Raw genomic sequence first — 21058 nt, 5'->3', positions numbered from 1 at the left:
TATCGCAATCTCTGAGGAGTGCAGCACATGTTTTGGCCCTGACCCATGAAGGGTGGGAGACTCTAATGGGAAATAAAAAATTAAAAACCTTTGAAAGCATTATAGATAATTATGGGAATTTTAAATTGGACATGCTTATTATTTCTGTAAAAGGATTGAAAAGAGACGCTTTAATGTTTAATGTACCGTCTATAATAGAGAACTGAATTGATCTCTTTGGTCTCATTTTATTTCATTACTGTCCAATCAGAAATAAATTATATTCTATTTTAAACCCTTCTTTTTGAGCAAAACACAATTGAGTGAGAAATATGGGGATAACTTCAGCAGAAGATTGAAACATTTATGTAGTGGTACGATCTTAAAATAAACTGTCTTTACTGTTGTATGAACTTCTTGATAAAACATGTTGGCTGAGGCAGAGACTTGCAATGCAAGTTGGAGCTACAAAACCACAAAATTTTCTCCAGCCGATATGTTATTGAAATGGAAAAATGCCTTCTAATTTAAATATATATATATATATATATATATATATATATATATATATATATATATATATATATATATATATATATATATATATATATAATGTGTATATATATATATACACAGTACAGACCAAAAGTTTGGACACAGCTTCTCATTCAAAGAGTTTTCTTTATTTTCATGACTATGAAAATTGTAGATTCACACTGAAGGCATCAAAACTATGAATTAACACATGTGGAATTATACATAACAAAAAAAGTGTGAAACAACTGAAAATATATTTCATATTCTAGGTTCTTCAAAATAGTGTAAAGTCTCAAGGTTTTTCACCTTAATGCATTAGAGTGAAAAACCTTCTGTGCTGCAGCTGCCCCCCAAAGCACCCCCCAGACTGCCCCCCCTTTTCTTACCTGAATCCGTTTGTTCCAGCGATGAGCATGAGCCCAGCTGCTCCAGCCACTGTCTCTGTCCTCACTGGATAGATTGGATAGATTTTGTCAATCAAATCCAGTGACATGAGAGCAGGGCTGAGTCGCAGCAGCGGGACTCGTGAGTGCGCCCGCATGAGTGCCCCCATGAAAAACAGCTCTCTATGGGGGCACCCGATGAAGAGGCGGGGCTAGGAGCGCCAGGGTTTGTTATTTAAAAAGTTGTTGGACCATTAACGGCTCTCTTTAGGAGACGTTCCCCATGATTGGCAGACAGCTAATGTTGTACCTATCCACAAGTAGAGCAGCAAGCTGACAATTACAGGCCAGTGAGTTTAACATCAATTGTAGTCAAGTTAATGGAATCACTCCTGAAAAGAAGGATCATTGATCACCTAAAAATACACAGCTTGCTGGACCCAAAGCAGCATGGCTTTACTGAGGGCAGATCATGTCTGACTAATCTGATTACATTTTCTGATGATATTACCAATGTTTTGCATCAGGGACATAGCAGATCTTGATTTCAGCAAGGCATTTGATACAGTGCCACATAGTGATCTAATACAACAGTTGTACTAGCTAGGACTTAACCTTTGGGTGGTTCAGTGGATATGCAGTTGGCTAAAGGATAAATACCGAGTGTGGTTTTAAACAGGGTTCACTCAGAACAGAAACCAGTCACTAGTGGTGTACCATAAGGCTCTGTACTGGGTCCTGTTCTATTTAACGTATATGTTAATGATATAACTAAAGATTTGTTGGGCAAGGTATGTCTTTTTTTCTTTTTGACGATACAAAGGTGTGTAATAGGGTTAATATCCCTGGAGGTGTCTGTAACATGGAACATGATTTGTCATTGCTGGAAGATTGGTCAAAGCAGTGGAAGCTGCATTTTAATACTTCTGAATGTAAAATAATGCACCTAGGGAAAAAGAATCCCCTGAGAGAGTATAACATTTGGGGTACAGCGTTAGCCACCACTGCAGAAGAAAAAAAATTGGGGGTGCTTATTTCAGATGATTGCAAAATGAGAAAACAGGATGCATCACTAGAGGGATCACCAGCAAGAGGTATCCCCGAGCGTGACTCGGGGTTGTTTTTCTATGCTAAGATCGGTATCCCCGAGTCACGCTCGGGGTAGATGTGCAGAGCGTGCAGCGGCGCGGCTTACCTTTCGCAGCATCCACAGACAAGTTACTCACCTTGTCCCTGCGATGCATCCCCACTGTGTGAGCGAGCGGGACCTCGCTCGATTCACAGTGTCCCCGTGTGCCGCCGATCTCCGTTTCCTGCGACGTTACAACGCACGGGGGCGGAGAACGGCGCCAAATTCAAAAAAGTAAACAAACACATTACATACAGTAATCTTATAGATTACAGTACTGTATGTAAAAAATACACACCCCCCCCCCCCTGTTCCCTAGTGGTCTGCCCAGTGCTCTACATGTTCTTTTATATAATAAAAACTATTCTTTCTGCCTGAAAACTGTAGATTGTCCATAGCAACCAAAAGTGTCCCTTTATGTCAAAAATGGTTTTAGAGCAGCTAGAAAACAGCGATAATAAATTATAATCACTTGCAGAATTGTGCGATAGCGATTTGTGGGGAAATTCGTCATAAAAAAATAAAAGTAATGACAGCGACAATTCTGCAACTGAGACAATTTTAGTGATTTTGAGTTGATTACATTATTGTATAATTTTTATTATAATTATATTATTATTTTGTTATAATTGTTTATAATTATTTATTATATTATAATTTATAATTTTGTTTTTAAAAAAAATTCATACCCGGGATGCCTACTAGACTCTTGTTTGGTCAGATTTAAATGAGTTATTCCTAAGAATTACAGGCCTACATTATAAAACGCCAAATTTCCTTGCAAAATAATTGTACCGCTTTTGGTACGTAATTCCAGACAGAATCATACCGCCAGGGAGGTTAATGAGACCTCATTTTGAATACTGTGTCCAGTTCTGGAGACCTCAATTACAGAAAGATATTGATAAGATAGAACGAGTCTAGAGACTGGTAACAGAAATGGTGAAAGGTGTGGGGGATAAAACGTATCAAGAGCAACTACAGGAACTTAATATGTACAGTCTGGATGAAAGAAGGGATAGGGGAGACATTATTGAAACCTTTAAATACATGAAGGGGGTGAATAAGGTTCAGGAAGGCAGTCTTTTTTCAATATGAATCTAAAATCAAGAGCACAGGGCCATGACCTCAAACTAACTGTAGGAAAGTTCAAAACGATTCTTAGAAAGTATTATTTTACAAAAAAAGTAGCTGATGATTGGAATAACTACTAACAGAGGTAGTGAGACAGTCAACAGTAAAAAGCTTCAAACATGCTTGGGATAAACACAGTTCTATAGTCAGACAACAGGGTTAATGAAAATATAAATAAAAATAATGGGCAGACTCGATGGACTACTCATATTTTTTTTCTGCTTTCACATTTCTATGGTCGCACTATAGCCGTCATTCAGCTATAAAGCGGATGGGAAATGGTTAATTCACTTTCAATATTCAAAGCAAACTCCCCCATCCATCCATCCATCCATAAATCGCTTTGAAAACACACCCCTAGCGTTTCTGGCCGTTGTTATCTTGAGTAAGGGCAGTTGATTCATGTAGCATTAACTTCATGGAATCCATCTGCCTTTAGCTCAGACATGTAGGTAGGAGGGTGTGCTAAGCAGAGAAAATCCCTCATCCCCTCCTGGAGACTCCTGGGATGTATGACATCATTGGCCTTGGAACCAGGAAGTAACTGAAAAAATGTTTTAAAAAACAAAAGTTTAAAACAAATAAATATAATATACCTATTTATAGTATCTAGTATATGTACTAGTGCTAGCAACATAAGGATTAAAAATAGGCAATGTTGATTGAGAGAGTGAAGTTCCGCTTTAAGTAGGAAAGTTACTGTTTGACTGTATGACCCCCCCCCCCCCAAACCTTGTTACAGGTTTCAATGCCTCCATCACTCCCCATGATATAAGGCTTAAAGGAGTGTTTCGGCCCAAAAAAAAAAATTAAAAGCCAGCAGCTACACATACTGCAGCTGCTGGCTTTTAATAATAGGACACCTACCTGTCCTGGAGTCCCTCGATCTCGGCACCGCAGCTGATGTTTCCATCAGCTATCGGGTGCTGCCGCCGCCGCCATTGCAGGTAAGGGAACCCGGAAGTGTAGTCTTTCGGCTTCATGCCGGGAACCCTACTGCGCATGCGCAAGGCCCTGCTCCTCTCTCCAATTGGCCCGGCAGCCGGGGAGGAGGAGGGAGCCCCGTAGTGATGTCACCGGCCGCAGCCCGGACTCCCTTAAGTGGCAAAGGATGCACGGTTTATTTCCCCTTCAGGTAAGCATGAAAATACTGGAAATAAATGATCCTCTGTTAACCCTCCTAGCGGTATTCCCGAGTGTGACTCGAGGTGAGATTTTTATACCAAAAGTGGTAACCCTGAGTCAGACTCGGGCATGCCTCGGTGTAGCAGCAGACAAAGTTACTTACCTTGTCCCTGGATCCAGCGATGCCACCGCGCTGTGTGAGCTAGTGGGACCTCACTCGATTCACACAGTGTCCTCCTGTGCCGCCGATCTCCGTTCCCTGCGACATTACAACGCACGGGAGCGGAGAACGGCGCCAAATTCAAAATCGTAAACAAACACCTTACATACAGTATACTGTAAGATTACAGCAGCCCTCAAAATTTCCACTCGCCTACTAGCATTTGTCGAGTGGATTTAAGCTGGGGGCGAGTGATGACAGGGCTGCATGACCAATCTCCCTCCAATCTGTGCCTACACTTAGAGTCCCGATGAGATTGGCGGCCGAAGAGGAAATGTGCATGTTCGGGAAAAGTAGTCTGGAGAGCGGCGCACAGGCAGAGCAGTACACAGGTGCTCTACTTACAATTCTCATTAAGCCATGGGACCCAACAATATGACCTCTATGAGTCTGCCCCCCCTCCCCCGGGCCCGACCAATGTAGCTGGAGAGCAGAAAGTAATGAGTGAGGTGGAGGATTGCAAAAATTACCACTCCGGTGCAGCGCTCACTAAAAGTTGCCCTGACATGAGAGCGGCAGCCTTCTAGTTTGTGCAGTTTTCTTCTCCTTGTGCTCTATGTAAGTGTCCAACAGTTTAGCCTGAACACTGTGAACAGACTGGTCTCAGTGTGCGCTGTGCGCTGTCAGTGTGCACTGTGCTATGGTGTCAATGGCTGTGCAGTTGTTTAGATCTCAGCGCTGGATTGTACTCCCTCCCGCTGTGCTGCAGCTCCTCTCCTCTCTGCCAGCCTGAATAAAAGGGGGACGTGGGGACATGCAAGCGTGGAGCCGCACACACAGGCTCCTGATGATGAGATGAATGGGAGAGAGAGAGAGGATGGATGGGAGTTGCAGAGGAGACAGCAAGAGAATGGGGAAGAGACCCAGTTCTAGTGCCCTGTCCCTCTGGTCTGCCCCCAGTGCCCTGTCCCTCTGGTCTGCCCCCAGTGCCCTGTCCCTCTGGTCTGCCCCCAGTGCCCTGTCCCATTTTGTTAAAGTTGTTGTTGGTAATATTTAATTTTGTAACTTGATTCTGCATAAAACATTGTCATTCCATGAGATAATCTACGAGGGCGTGTTTATGGGTGCAATTAGGCGCAGGGCAGTGTATGAATTAGGTGGGGCAACTGGTGGCGAGTAACTCTTGAGGCCTGGCTAGTAGCTCAGGACTTGAAATTTTGAGCCCTGGATTACAGTACTGTATGTAAAAAATACACACCCCCCCCTTGTCCCTAGTGGTCTGCCCAGTGCCCTACATGTACTTTTATATAATAAAAACTGTTCTTTCTGCCTGCAAACTGTAGATTGTCCATAGCAACCAAAAGTGTCCCTTTATGTCAAAAATAGTTTTAGAGCAGCTAGAAAACAGCGATAATAAATTATAATCACTTGCAGAATTGTGCGATAGCGATTTGTGGGGAAATTCGTCATAAAAAATAAAAGTAATGACAGCGACAATTCTGCAACTGAGCAAATTTCAGTGATTTTGAGTTGATTACATTATTGAATAATTTTTATTATAATTATATTATTACTTGTTATAATTATTTATAATTATTTATTATATTATGATTTATAATTTTGTTCTTAAAAAAATGTCATACCCGGGATGCCTACTAGACTCTTGTTTGGTCAGATTTAGGTGAGTTATTTCTAAGGATTACAGACCTACAGTATAAAACGCCAAATTTCCTTGCAAATAATGGTACCGCTTTCAGCACCTTTTTTCTGAAATAATCATACCGCCAGGGAGGTTAATACAACTGAAATCAATTCTATCCCTTCTTCAATGACAATTTTGTTGACTAAAATCACAAAGGCACAGAGAAGTATGCATATTGACTACCACAATACATGTATTCTGTGTGTCCCCCAACCCCCCCCCCCCCCCCCCCCGAAAGGTGCCGATTGTGTCACTGGAGGGGGAGGGGGAATCAGATGCGCGGAAGTTTCACTTCCGCTTTAAAATAAGTGTTACCTCGTAGCAAAAAACTGAACTCTTACTCTTACTGGAAGAGTACAGATGGAGAATGGAAGCTTGAAGCTTACAGAAGATAGTATACTGCTAATTTATACCCTTATTTATCAAACAGGAATAGATTCTTTTTTTTTTGTAGAGCAACAACTTCCTTTGAAAGAATAGAAAAATATAAAGATATACATGGTTGCTACGATAATCAGTTATAGTTACTTAGGCCCCGTACACACCATAGAATCCATCCGCAGATAAATCCCAGCAAATGGGTTTCAGCGGATAGATTCTATGGTGTGTACACGCCAGCGGATCTTTATCCGCGGATATTTATCCCCTGGGATGGATTCCAGCAGATCGGATATTCGCTGACATGCAGAACAAATCCATCTGCTGGAATCCATCCCAACGGATGGATCCGCTGGTCTGTACAGACTCACCGGATCCATCCGTCCGAAGGGATCCCCCGCATGCGTCGTAATGATTTGACACATGCGTGGAATTCCTTATATGACAGCGTCGCGCACGTCGCCGTGTCATAATCGCGGCGACGGCGCGACACGTCATCGCCAGAGGATTTCGGCGCGGATTTCAATGCGATGGTGTGTAAACGCCATCGCATAGTAATCTGCTGAAATCCTCGGGAGGATTTATCCGCGGAAACGGTCCGCTGGACCGTATTCGCGGATAAATTCTCCCGTGTGTATGGGGCCGTAGTCAAGTGCACAAATGAGAGCCACCATGGATTTGCCTGCCATGCTATTGTCAGATGGGAGACTTTGCCACTAGTGATCCTGGTGCTAACAATTTGTCAAGATCGCTAAGAGGCTGCCTGTTTGTTCCTTTGGAATAACTCCCTCTGCAACTATGGCAGCGAGCTGTCATCCCCATCGCTAGCGATCGAGCCAGCTGCATCTGGCTACATGGGACCGACAGACATTTGCTTTAGTGATCCTGCTTCTGACGATTTTTCTATAGAGGTAGAATCATCTGACTGCCTTACAGTAAGCATGGACTAAAATCTGTTTTGCTTGCATTATGCAAAAGTCCATTTATTATATACACACCTTATCTGTTGTGATGCTGTATTTTGTACTATATTTTTTGGACTAGATCCTGTAATTACTTTTTTTGTCTATGCAATCAACCCCTAAAATTCCATCTAGCCTCTCCCCCCGAAACAACATTTTTCTGCTAGATCAAAGCATTGGTATGCAACATAAATCACATTTATCTCACAGCATGTATTCCTACACTAGCTCCTCTAAAATATGGATTTGGAAATGCAGCACATGTACGGTCACACAAAAGAGATGTATTCTCCTTTTTCCACAGAAAAAGGGAAATATCACCTTTTTTTTTTCCCAGCGGAGGGGGTACCTTTATTGTACTATACCTCTTATTTAGTACCCTGCTGTGACTAGCTTTGTCAATGGTATCGTTTTTGGGACAGTTTTGATTGTCACTGGTGTCCTTTTTTTGGGACAGTTTCAATTGCAGGCACAATATGGTCTCAAAGAATGAATAATTGAAGAGTTTCAGTCAGAATGCAAACCATTAATTCCAGGTCCTTAGCTGCAGAAACAGCAGGAAAGCACAAGTGCTTCTGACATTTCTGGGTGATGTCGGAGCAAATAAGCTCAGGCACAGATTGATAAAAGAAAGGGACCAATTCTAATGCTGCGTACACACGATCGGATTTTCTGCCGGAAAAACCTTGGATGGTTTTTCCGATGGAAATTCGGCTCAAGCTTGGCTTGCATACACACGGTACACACAAAAGTTCTCAGAACTTTCGACCGTCAAGAACGCGGTGACGTACAATACTACGACGAGCCGAGAAAATGAAGTTCGATGCTTCCCAGCATGCGTCAAATTGTTTCCGAGCAGGCGTCGGAATTTTGCGCGTCAGAATTGCTACAGACGAATAGAATTTCCCATAGGATTTTTTTCCGACAGAAAATTGGAGTACCAGCTCTCAATATTTTGTTGGCGGAGATTTCGACAGCAAAAGTCCAATGGAGCATACACACACGGTCGTAATTTCAGACCAAAAGCTCACATCGGACCTTTCCAATCGCGTGTATGTGGCATAAGTGCTCTTTTTAATTTTTTCAGCACAGAGTCTGTCTATATAGTTTTAGGTAAGTCAGAAACCTGATTTTAAAATTTACAGCTTACACGCCTTAGTTTCAGAAGAATTCCTGGACTCTTCTTTTCTCCAGTGTACGAAGGTGCGAGGTCTGTGTTGGAAAATAAAAAAGTGCCAACATTGACACATGAGTTCCATTCTATGCAGCATTCCACAGGGAAACCCAGGCTACATGATGATGCTGAGCTTGGGGGGTGTATCATTGATTGTCTGGGTTCAGACAAGGGGGTCTACTGGGTGTCATTCGGCCAAAAAGTGGGGTTGCGCCGATTCGGTAGAAGACATTTAGAGCATTGTTTCTCAACTTTTTTTCCAGTCAAGGCACCCTTTAAAATTATGGACAATCTTGAGGCACCCTCCAAAACTATGTACAGTCTTGAGGTGCCCTATTCTAAACTGTAAAAATGATTCTAATAGTTTTACATAATACAGAAATATCAATACATGTGGGACACCCAATGTTAGAGGTGATTTATTCTTCCAAAGCAAATACATTTTTGCTAACTGGTACTGACTAGTATACCAATGTTTTCCTCCCTCAGTTTTTCTCCATCACTTAGCTAATGAGACCCCAAAGCTGATGGAGAGAGGCAAGGGAGGGTCAAACAAGAATGATGTGCAAGTAACTGACACTCTCCTTATTAACAGATGATGTCATTGGTTGTTAGAAGGTTGGCATCTAAAATGTTTTAATGGTGTACTATGAAAACCTGTGGCTTTGTGTAACTAAAAGGCAGGCTTCATCCACCCTCCAGCTTGTATACAATTTTGGGGCAATTTTTAGGCCTTTTGCCAAGGCACCCCTGAAGAAACCTCAAGGCATCCTGGTTGAAAAATACTGATTTAGAGCAACATTATGCCGCGTACACATGATCATTTTTCGGGAAATTTAAAAAAAGTTGTTTTTAAAAAACGTCATTTAAAACATCGTTTTTCAGTTTCTGAAAAACAACAATTTTTTTTTTCAAACATGCTGCATTTTTTAACGTCGTTTTAAAAAAATGACGTTTTTCGGGTTGCAAAAAATGATCGTGTGTGGGCTAAAACGACGTTTTAAACCCGCACATGCTCAGAAGCAAGTTATGAGACGGGAGCGCTCGTTCTGGTAAAACTACCGTTCATAATGGAGTAAGCACATTCATCACGCTGTAACAGACAAAGAAGCGCGAATCGTCTTTTACTAACAAGGAATCAGCTAAACTAGCCCAAAGGCGAATAGAACTTCCCCTTTAGAGTGCCGTTGTACGTCACAACGCTTTGTTCATAATTTTTTTTAAACTATGGTGTGTGGGCAACGTTGTTTTTAATGATGAAGTTGGGAAAACGTCGTTTTTTAGACATGCTGAAAAACAACCTTTTTTTTTTCATGCCGAAAAATGATCGTGTGTATGCGGCATCAGGGTGTGAAGTAGGTAAATAGGGCATTTAAACTTTTTGGAACAGGAAGCCTAACAAAATATAGTTTTTATTTTTTTAAATATGCTGGATTTGGACTTTGGACTAAAACTAAAATGCCATTTTAGTCCTAAGACTAATGCCGCGTACACATGATCATTTTTCGGGTTGTAAAAAATTACATTTTTCAGCCTCTAGAAAAAACAACGTTTTTTTTCAACTTCATCGTTAAAACGAAGTTGCCTACACACAATAGTGAAAAAAAAAATGCTCTAGCAAAGCGCGGTGACGTACAATGGTACTATAAAGGGGAAGTTCCATGCGGATGACGCCACCCTTGGGGCTGCTTTTGCTGATTTTGTGTTAGTAAAAGACGATTAGCGCTTTTCTGTCTGTTACAGCGCGATGAATGTGCTTACTCCATTACGAACTGTAGATTTACCAGAACGAGCGCTCCCGTCTTATAACTTGCTTCTGAGCATGTGCAGGTTTTTCACGCCGTTAAAGCCCACACACGATCATTTTTTAAAACGACATTGTTTAAAACGTTGTGAATTTTTTTTTTGTCGTTTTTCAGAACCCGAAAAATGCTCTGAATCCCACACGCGATCCTTTTAAATGAAATTTTTTAAAAACTTTATTTTTTACAACCCAAAAAATGATCGTGTGTACGTGGCATAAGACTAAATCAAAATTTGATGCCAAAATTAACACTGGCAAGCTCAGTAGATTTTAAAAAAAGAGCTTATGCATTCCTAAAATGCACAAATTATAACTGAATAGTAACATGTATAGTTAATAACACCAGAGATTGTTGATTCAGGAAATCACTGTGTGCCTTCTGGGGGTTTAGGAAGAATTTCATTTCCCCCACTGCAACAAAATGTATCATGCTTTATAAAGTTTGTTTTTACCACCTTCTAGATCAATTGTGAGCATAGGGTTCTGTATTTTATTTATTATTATTTAAGGTACAATTTACGCATAGCTTTACATATACATTGTACATTCACATTGGTATATGAAGGTTTTCTATTTATTTTTTTCTATAGACTAAACTAAACATGCCAAAAGTGCTTACTCATAAGTGCTCTTAGCGTGGAAATGCATCAACTACCCTGTCTGTCCTGCGATGCTATGATGTTTTGTATCATTGGAATACTTCAATAGAGCATTCTCCATACATGAATGTGAAGTCACCTATCCTTGCTTGAAGTTACCTCAATACATGTTCTTCTTGAAACTTCAATTTATGGCTGCTAAAGCGGAACTTTACGTATACCTAAACCCAGGACCCTGCATTCACTATATCCGGTCTCCCACAGTACACAGAACATGGAAATTAAATTACTGTATATACTCGAGTATAAGCCGAGGCACCTAATTTTACCACCAAAAAATGGGAAAACGTATTGACTCGAGTATAAGCCTAGGGTGAGAATGCAGCACCCACTGTAAGCGGAAAAGAGGGTCAACAATGGCCATCTGCAGCCTCACTGTGCCCATTTGCTATTTCACTGTGCCCATTTGCCGCTTCACTGTGCCCATTTGGCGCTTCACTGTGCCCATATGCAGCCTCACTGTGCCCATTTTCAGCCTCACTGTGCCCATTTTCAAAGGTTGAAGTGGTGGGTGCCCAGGGCCAAAGATTGAACAGCCCTGTTGTAAAAGAATACAGAGTATACTCTACCCACCCCTACCCATATACTGCCAGCACGTGTTTCCTCTCACAGCAAACTGTCTTCAGGCAGCTTCCATTACTCTCCACCCCCTCCCCTTCTCCCAGAGCTGACAGGAACGACATAGATGAAGAATGAAGTGAAAGCACAGAAAGAACTCTCTCCATTAATTTCCCTACTTTGTTCCAGGCCGCAGCTCCACGCGGATGGCTCGTCTCTATGGCAACTGTAACGCCGAGCCAGGCTTCCGCGCTTCCCGCCACAGCAACTTGAGCCCCTGATGTACTCCAGTGCCCGACGTCCCTGGTCAGCAATGAATGCGGACGGGTGCTCCCCAACGATCCTCGTAACGATAGCTGTCCTGTCTGTCTGTTTACAGTCCACACCATCTGTAACAAAGCTCTGCCTCCTCCTTGTCACGGCGGGACGGCGCAAACTTCCTATACTTCCTATACACAGTCACACAGCCCTGACTGATACGACGGTGGGAGAGGAAACCTAAATACTGTAATACATATAAGGGGCTTTTTTTAATTAATATCTTTTTTTTTATTCTAGTGATCTCCATGATATATTTTTTCGTTTTGTTTGTCAAGTTATCACAACCCCATTATTATCTTGTATTTTTTAACCTCAAGGAGGTAGGTTGGTGTTGGTGTCCCTTGTTATTTTAAAATTGTATTTTTGAAATGTACCTGCCTACTCTCAAACAAACTGCCCTTTTTGAAGTAAAACACAAAGGCAAGTATTTGTGAAAAATAAAGAGCAAGGCAACGCCGGATAAACTGGTAAAATTGGCGAAGCCTTTGTACCCCAGGGCACGCATCAACTATTTGACAGCCAAAATTGGTACTCCCTATTGGTGCTCCCTATTATATGGCCTGAGGAGTACATATAATAGGGAGCACAATCTGGTCCAGGACTCTGAGAGATCGGGAACAGCATCAGATGACATATAAGCGCGAATCGTCTCTCTCCAAACTTCTACTAACACAAGATTAGTAGAAGGAGCCCAAAGGGTGGCGCACTTGGTATTGAACTTCCCTTTTATAGTGCCGTCGTATGTGTTGTACGTGACCGCGTTCTTCGCAATGGGAATTTCCGACAACATTTGTGCGAACGTGTGTATGCAAGACAAGTTTGAGCCAACATACGTCAGAAAGAAAATCCATGGTTTTGTTGTGGGAATGTCCGATCGTGTGCACACGACATTAGAATGTATGAAAATTACTTTCGCAAAAACCGTCAGCACCAGTCTTTTTGTATTCCAGGTTGTATCTTTTTGTTGGCTAGTTTTTATACTTGTTTTTTATTGTCTTTACATAAATAAATGGACTTATTACACTATGAGAGTTTTGGCTCTTTTGCTATGTATTGTACTGGGGATGTCTTATACGGATGAGAGAATTGGGGGTGTCATAGCAAAGATCTGCTCATTAGATGCTATTCATCCATCTTTATATGGGTCCTGGTTAGTAAAGAGACAGGAGAAGTGGCCCCAGACTAATACAACCCCTGGCAAAGGGTATGGAATCACCATACAGAAAAAAAACTGTAGTCAATTGCAACTGTTTTTGCAGATCAAGCAGAGGAAAAAAATAAGGAATCGCCATGTACTTTGCAGTTGTAAAACAAACCTCTGCATTAGTCTGAAATTAAAAAAAGAGTGCTTGCACACCTTGGTGAGCTGTTGCACCAACCTGATTGACATGAATCATGGCTTCAACATGAGAGATGTCAGTTGAAACAAAGGAGAGGATTATACATTTTCTTCAAGAAGGTAAATCATCACAGAATGTTGCAAAAGATGTTGGTTGTTCCCAGTCAGCTGTGTCTAAAATCTGGACCAAGTACGAATCAAATGGGAAGGTTGTTAAAGGGAACTGTACTGGTAGACCAAGGAAGACATCAAAGCGTCAAGATAGAAAACTTCCATATGATTCCATATTTTTTTCCTCTCTTTGATCTGCAAAAACAGTTGCAATTGACTACAGTTTTCTTCCTTTTTTAAATTTTTGTAAGTGTTTTTTAAAGCCAGAAGATTGGAATATTAAATGCAAATAGTTTTAAAGCATGTCTGTGATTAGTTTTTTTCTACACAATTAAATGAACATTTTTCAAGAGTGGTGATTCTATTTTTGCCAGGGGTTGTACATGCTGGGTGTAATATACCTCTGTATGTGAGGTTTTTACTCTGGTAATCATTTTAAAGTTGGCCATAGTTGGGGGGGAAAAAAGGTAAAAGAATGATTTAAGAAAGTTTTTCAAATGACATGAGCTGTTGTGAACATTTTTGTACGAATCTCCCTAAGAATTTTTGCCGCTCAAAATGATATCTATCTATGGCAGGCTTAATTGTTGGTGATGGGCTTGCACATGAAGATCACTACTGCATGGTGTTGAAGCACACGGGTGTTATACTTGGACTTCACTAGTTAGAGTAACTTGGACTAGTATTAGTTTGCATAATTTTTTTTTTTTGTGTCGTATATGTTACTGTATATTTACTGCTAGGAGAGTGTGCTTAGCTGAGAAAGCCCCTTTTCCAGATGAAAGAAAATAATGCCCATGAATACTCCTGGGACATATGACATATTTTGGCCTAGACCAGAAAGCAACTAAAGATAAAAAAAAAGTTAAAACCAGTCAATTTAATATTATCCACTTAAGACCCGGACCAATATGCAGGTTAAGGACCTGGCCCCTTTTTGCGATTCAGCACTGCGTCGCTTTAACTGACAATTGCGCGCTTGTGCGATGTGGCTCCCAAACAAAATTGCTTCCTTTTTTCCCCCACAAATAGAGCTTTCTTTTGGTGGTATTTGATCACCTCTGCGGTTTTTATTTTTTGCACTATAAACAAAAATAGAGCGACAATTTTGAAAAAAAATCATTATTTTTTACTATAATAAATATCCCCCAAAAAGATATACATTTTTTTTTCCCCTCAGTTTAGGCCGATACGTATTTTTGGTAAAAAAAAAATCGCAATAACCGTTTATTGATTGCTTTGCGCAACATTTATAGCATTTACAAAATAGGGGATAGTTTTATTGCATTTTTTTTTACTACTAATGATGGCGATCAGCGATTTTTTTTCGTGACTGCGACATTATGGCGGACACATCAGACATTTTTGACACATTTTTGGGACATTGTCATTTTCACAGCAAAAAGTGCTATAAAAATGCACTGATTACTGTGAAAATTACACTGGCAGTGAAGGGGTTAACCAGGAAGGGGGGCTGTAGGGGTTAAGTGTGTACTAAGGGAGTGTTCTTACTGTGGGGGGGGCGTGACTGTGCGTGTGACATCACTGATCGTCGCTCCCTAACACAGGGAACAGACGATCAGTGACAGCAACACTAGGAAGAACGGGGAAGGTTTGTTTACACTTACCTCTCCCCCTTCTTCCTCTCTGTGAGCCGATCGCGGGCAGCGATCGGGTCACAGAACAAAAAAAAAATTGATGCGATTTCCCCATACACACATTCAAGGTAGATGTGAGTGGGGAGACTTCCCCTATGTCAGAATACAATGGTCAGTGCTGCTGGCTATAGCCTGTGGCACTGATCGGTCGGGAGAAACCCAATACATGGATCAAATTTCATCCGGTCTCTGCTGAAGCAGCTGCATTTCAATCCATATATGGCCGGCTAAAGCCTCAACATGAGTTGCAATGGAGCAATTGTCTGACTGTACAGATCAATATTCGATGTGTGTCTAAAATGTTTGATGAATGGTATCAGAAAACAAACAAAATAGAAGATGCAAACAAATGACCTTTATTGGCCTTGAAAATAATGGCCTTCCTTCACAGCACACTTTTGGCAATGTTCTTAAAGCTTCTTGAAACTGTCAGTAAAGGCCTCTTTGCTGATAGTTTCCAGAACTGCTGTCACACATTGTCAGAAGGCGATCAACATCATCTTGACCTTGGCCTTTTACTGGCGACTTTTTGGGTTGCGGAGAGGACGGTGAATGCCATTCCATCGATTGCTGCTTGTATTTTGGATTGAACTGGTAGCACCAGGTCTCATCCCTTGTGATGATGGTTCGCAAAAAGGATGGATCCTGGTCACACACTGCAATGACATCTCCATAGGTATCCATCTGTTTTGCTTTTGTGTTCGTCTGTCAGCTTGTGCGGCACAGACCGGGAACAGATCTTCAGCATATCCAAATCTTTGCAGACGATAACGGGCACCATGTCCTTGCTAATACCCAATTCCTGCGCCATCTGTACCAATTGTAGCATCAGTTGCCGATCTCGTGCCAGAATTTGTCACACTTTCTCGATCATTGTCAACGGCCAGCCCGAACGTGGCTTATCCTCATTCGTTTCCTTCCCGTCTAAAAAGCGTTAGAACCAGTCCTAAACACTCCGCTGGTCATGACTTCCGTCCTGTACACTTGCACCAACATTTCATGCATGTCCGTTTTCCTCAATTTGTAGCAGAACTTGATGTTCACACTTTGTGCCATTGGACTGTGACCCTACCTCTCACATGGGCTAGTGCTTCAACTACCCGCAGCAGGTGTACCCTAATGGTCATGTGTACTAGCTAGGTGGCGATTTCCAACGTGTCTCTGGATAGCTATATGCATCTGCGCGCACCTGGCCCATGTTATTGTTGAGATATCAGACCGTTCATCAAACTTTTTAGAAACACCTCGTATATCAGAACAGGATCATCCGAACGATGGATAGTTTTGTACCTATTTCCATAATCATGTTGAGTTTTTGCTCAGATAAGTTTTTTTCTGTGATGGCTTGTTCAACTTTTGATATGTTCTTCCATGCTAGATGTGGCTCAGAACCCTTCACTAGCTAAACTGGACTAAGTGAAGGCTTTTAACATCTTCATTTCAGTGACAAGTATCATTACAATAGAGCTAGTGCACCTAGCAGTTAGAAAGAAAGTGGAAACTGTAATGCCGCGTGCACACGATAATTTTTCGGGTTGTAAAAAACGTTGGGCTAGATTCAGCAAGCATTTACGGCAGCGTATCACCAGATACGCCGCCGTAATTTCAAATCTGCATCGGCCTATCGTTACGCCGATTCTCCAAGGCAGACACGTCTAAAAAATAGGCTTCCTCCGCCGACGTAACTTGAATGCGGCGGCGTATAATTGTGTGCAATATTACGTTGCCGCTAGGGGCGCTTCCGTTGTTTTCGGCGTAGAATATGCAAATTACCTAGTTACGTCGATTCACAAACGTACGTGCGCCCGGCGGTAGTTTTTTACGTCGTTTGCGTAAGGCTTTTTCGGCGTAACGTTGCTCCTGCTATTAGGTGGCGCAGCCAATGTTAAGTATGGACGTCGTTCCCGCTTTGAAATTTTAATTTTTTACGTTCACGTCGAAACCAATACGTTGTTGCGGCGTACTTGGGAGCAATGCACACTGGGATATGTACACGGACGGCGCATGCGCCGTTCGTAAAACACGTCAATCACGTCAGGTCATCACACATTAGCATAAAACACGCCCCCCTTCCACATTTGAATTACGCGGGCTTACGCCGGCCCCATTTACGCTACGCCGCCGCAACTTACGGAGCAAGTGCTTTGTGAATACTGCACTTGCTCCTGTAAGTTGCGGCGGTGTAGCGTAAATACGATACGCTGCGCCGCCGTTAAAATGCGCGCCCCTACCTGAATCTAGCCCTTTGTTTTTTAAAAATGTAATTTAAAATGATCGTGTGTGGGCTTCAGAGCATTTTTTGGGTTCTGAAAAACGACAGAAAAAAAAATTCGAACATGCTCTACTTTTTAACAAAGTTTTGAATTATGTCGTTTTTCGGGTTGTAAAAAATTATCGTGTGCGTCACCGCGCTTTGCAAGAGCATTTTTTTTTCACGATCGTGTGTGGGCAACGTCATTTTAATGATGAAGTTGGAAAAAACGTTGTTTTTCTGAGAGGCTGAAAAACTTATTTTTTTACAAACCGAAAAATGATCGTGTGTACGCGGCATAATGTTTCATTACAACTACTGACTCACCTTTCTTTCTGGAACACGCTGTCCTTGAACTAAATTTAACTAGTGTCAAAGCTACCAGCTACTTAATCTACAATTCTTCTAGAATATTATTTCCATCTTTGATCAGCCGTCGGTTCTGTCATACTGTTTACTGTTAGGCGTTTCTTGAAGGATTGCTGAGTGCCTGGAGTAAGGGGTGAGTGCAACAAGACATATGTTTTAAAGAGAAGCAGTCATCTATATAACTGCATTTATAATAATAATGATCTCCGCACTTCAAGTTTAACTGCTTGCCGACCGCCGCACAAACTTATGCGTTGACAGAATGGCACGGACAGGCAAATTGGCATACAGGTACGTCCCTTTAAATTTGCCGCCGTGATGTCACGCATGCATGACCCTCCTGCGAGCTCCGTGATTGTGCCTGCGGGACCTACAGACTCGATGTCCGCCGGTTTCCCGCGATCGTCTCACTGAGCTGAAGAATGGGGAGATGTCAGTGTAAACACAACATCTCCCCGTTCTTCCTAGTGACAGGTCACTGATCGTCTGCTCCCTCTCATCGGGAGCAGCAATCAGTGATGTGTCACTTGTAGCCACGCCCCCTACCAGTTAGAATCACTCCCTTGGACACACTTAACCCCTTCCTAGCCCCCTAGTGGTTAACCCCTTCAGTGCCAGTCCCATTTACACAGTAATCAGTGCATTTTTACAGCACTGATCGCTGTATAAATGTGAATGGTCCCAAAATAGTGCCACAATTGTCCGATGTGTCCTCCATAATGTCGCAGTCACGATAAAAATTGCTGATCTCCGCCATTACTAGTAAAAGAAAAATTATTGATAAAGATTTATTGCCATAAAACTATAACCTATTTGTAGATGCTAAAACTTTTGCACAAACCAATCAATAAACGCTTATTGCAATTTTGTTTACCAAAAATATGTAGATGAATACGTATTTTTTTTTATTATTTTTTAGATATTTTTTGGGGATATTTATTATAGCAAAAAGTAAAAAATATTGCTTTTTTTTTTCAAAATTCTCACTATTTTTATTTATAGCGCAAAAACATAAAAACTGCAGAGGTGATCAAATACCACCAAAAGAAAGCTCTATTTGTGGGGGAAAAAAAGGACGTCAATTTTGTTTGGGAGCCACGTCACACAACCGCGCAATTGTCAGTTAAAGCGATGCAGTGCCGAATCGCAAAAAGTGCTCTGGTCTTTGGCCAGCCAAATGGTCTGGGGCTGAAGTGGTTACAAGTGCAACTTTTTAGGGAATATTTGCAATTGCTTATTTTTCCATGATCGAACAGAAGTAGCAAGCTGCCATACACCTTGTCTGAACTTAGTACTGGTAGTAAAATCTGTTAAAGGTGCCCCCCTTCCCCTATAAAATATGAAAGCAAGTTTTAACAGATCTGGAACATTTATTTATTTAGCCTGCAAGCAGAGGAGACGATTACAGACCAGGGGATCAGAGCTGTGAGCCAGCTGCCACCTGGAGACATTAGGAATGGAAGATGTGGGTGACACTAGCTTGTTCCTCAGCAGTGGACAAGGAGTTTGGTGGCTAATGGGGGTCCTAAAAGACTAAGGGGCCCTGGGCAATTACACCTCCAAAACAGCAGCCCTGCAGACACTAAAAAAACTTTGACCTGAAAAAAACATGCACATCTTAGTGGTACTAACACCTGATATACACATGCTTCTTTTAAATCAGTGGCTCAAAAATAGTTAAACAAGAGTAAACAAGTCAGCAATGGAAACTCCCATAAGTATTTTAAGATGGGTTTTTGTTAAAGTGGAGTTTCCATCCCAAATTTTTTTTTCATTATTGTCCTCATTAGACCTAAAAAAAAGTAAAACATTTTTTTTACTCATCTGGAAATGCCTGTTGCTATGCGGTCAAACGAAATCTGCCTTTGAAATCACCTAGGATTCTGACATCATCTCCCTCTAATGCTCCTGGGAAATGTATGTCATAATTTCCCAGGATGCAGTGCGCTGTCCAATTATCACTCCCCATCCAAGACTTCCAGGAAGTAAGTGCTTGTAGGCTTCACAATGCCCACAAGGAAAATGACAACGGGGTAGACATAGTTTTATAAACTATCTATTTTGAATATCTATGCGGATCGGCGGCGGGTTGTAAAATAGTAAGTGACCGGATTTATATTATAAAAACGCATGATGAAAGGACATACATTTAAAAAATGCTAATTGTGGTTGGAACTCCACTTTAAGCACAGTGTAGCACACGAGTTTCGTAGCTACATCACTGCTTATATCTATTGGGATAAATATCTTAAGGCCCGTACACACGATCTGACTTTTTGACAACAAACCTCTGACGGACCTGTTTTTGAAGACATTCCAACCGTGTGTACACTCCATTGGATCAAACTTTTTCGCTTTTTCATCGGACAAATGTTTGCTGTGAGAACAGACAAAGTTTCCGGCATCAAATGTCCGATGGAGCAAATCCGATCGTGTGTACACAAGTCTATTGGACTAAAGTCCAAAGTACAAACACGCATGCTCAGAACCAATGCTAAAGATCAAAGACAAAGACAACAATAGCAGAAGTTGCCCAAAGGGTGGTGGTAAAGAGCAGAAAAAACACATCATTTGGTGAAAGTTGGCTGAAAAAGTCCACCGTGTGTATGCATACCAAGTTCACGGACAACACCCTTCAGAGCAAAAGCCACGGAAAAGTCAGATGGAAGTCCGATCGTGTGTATGAGGCTTTACAGATACTGGCATGATCTTTTTCAATGGCTGGCATGAGGTTTCTGACAGAAGTGTATTATTTTTTTCTTTTTTGTGCATGCATAATGAATCCAGAAATAGGAATCAGGTTTCAACAAATCTTCATTCAAAGCTTCATTCAAAGTCCCAACCCTAAGGGCCCTTTCACACGTACGGACAGTATGTCCGCATTTTCATCCGTCCGTTTGCGGATGAAAATGGGACATACATGGGTCCCTATGTGATTACGGGTGTCAGCGGATGAACATCCGCTGACACCCGTAATTTGTCCGCCTCCGCAAAGATCGGCATTTGCGGATGGAAGAAATCCTATTTTTCTTCCGTCTATCGGATCGGATAAAAACGGACATACGGTCCGTGTTCGTCCGATCCCCATAGGGGAGAGCGGAGGAAACACAGGGCGGTCCCTGCACAGTGTGCGGGGACCGCCCTGTCAGCTGCCAGCTCAGCGGGGATTTTATGGAGGATCCCCGCTGAGCTTTGCGGACACACAGAGCGGGTCATTACTGATCCGCTCCGTGTGAAAGGGCCCTTAGTCCTATTTGTTTCGGGTTCCAACAAATGTTATTGAGCTGTAACAATTTTTTTTTATTATTTGATGTTTTTCATACAA

The 21058-nt window shown here is 41.8% G+C and overlaps 1 protein-coding gene across 1 annotated transcript in view; it reads left to right on the top strand.

Moving 5' to 3' along the window:
- DTD1 (D-aminoacyl-tRNA deacylase 1) overlaps positions 1-21058 on the top strand; it is a 183255-nt gene that overhangs the window by 103183 nt on the left and 59014 nt on the right. The window lies entirely within an intron of this gene.

Source organism: Rana temporaria, chromosome 4 (assembly GCF_905171775.1).
Source record: "Rana temporaria chromosome 4, aRanTem1.1, whole genome shotgun sequence".
Taxonomy (NCBI): Eukaryota; Metazoa; Chordata; class Amphibia; order Anura; family Ranidae; genus Rana; species Rana temporaria.
This window is presented reverse-complemented; position numbering and strand designations above follow the sequence as displayed.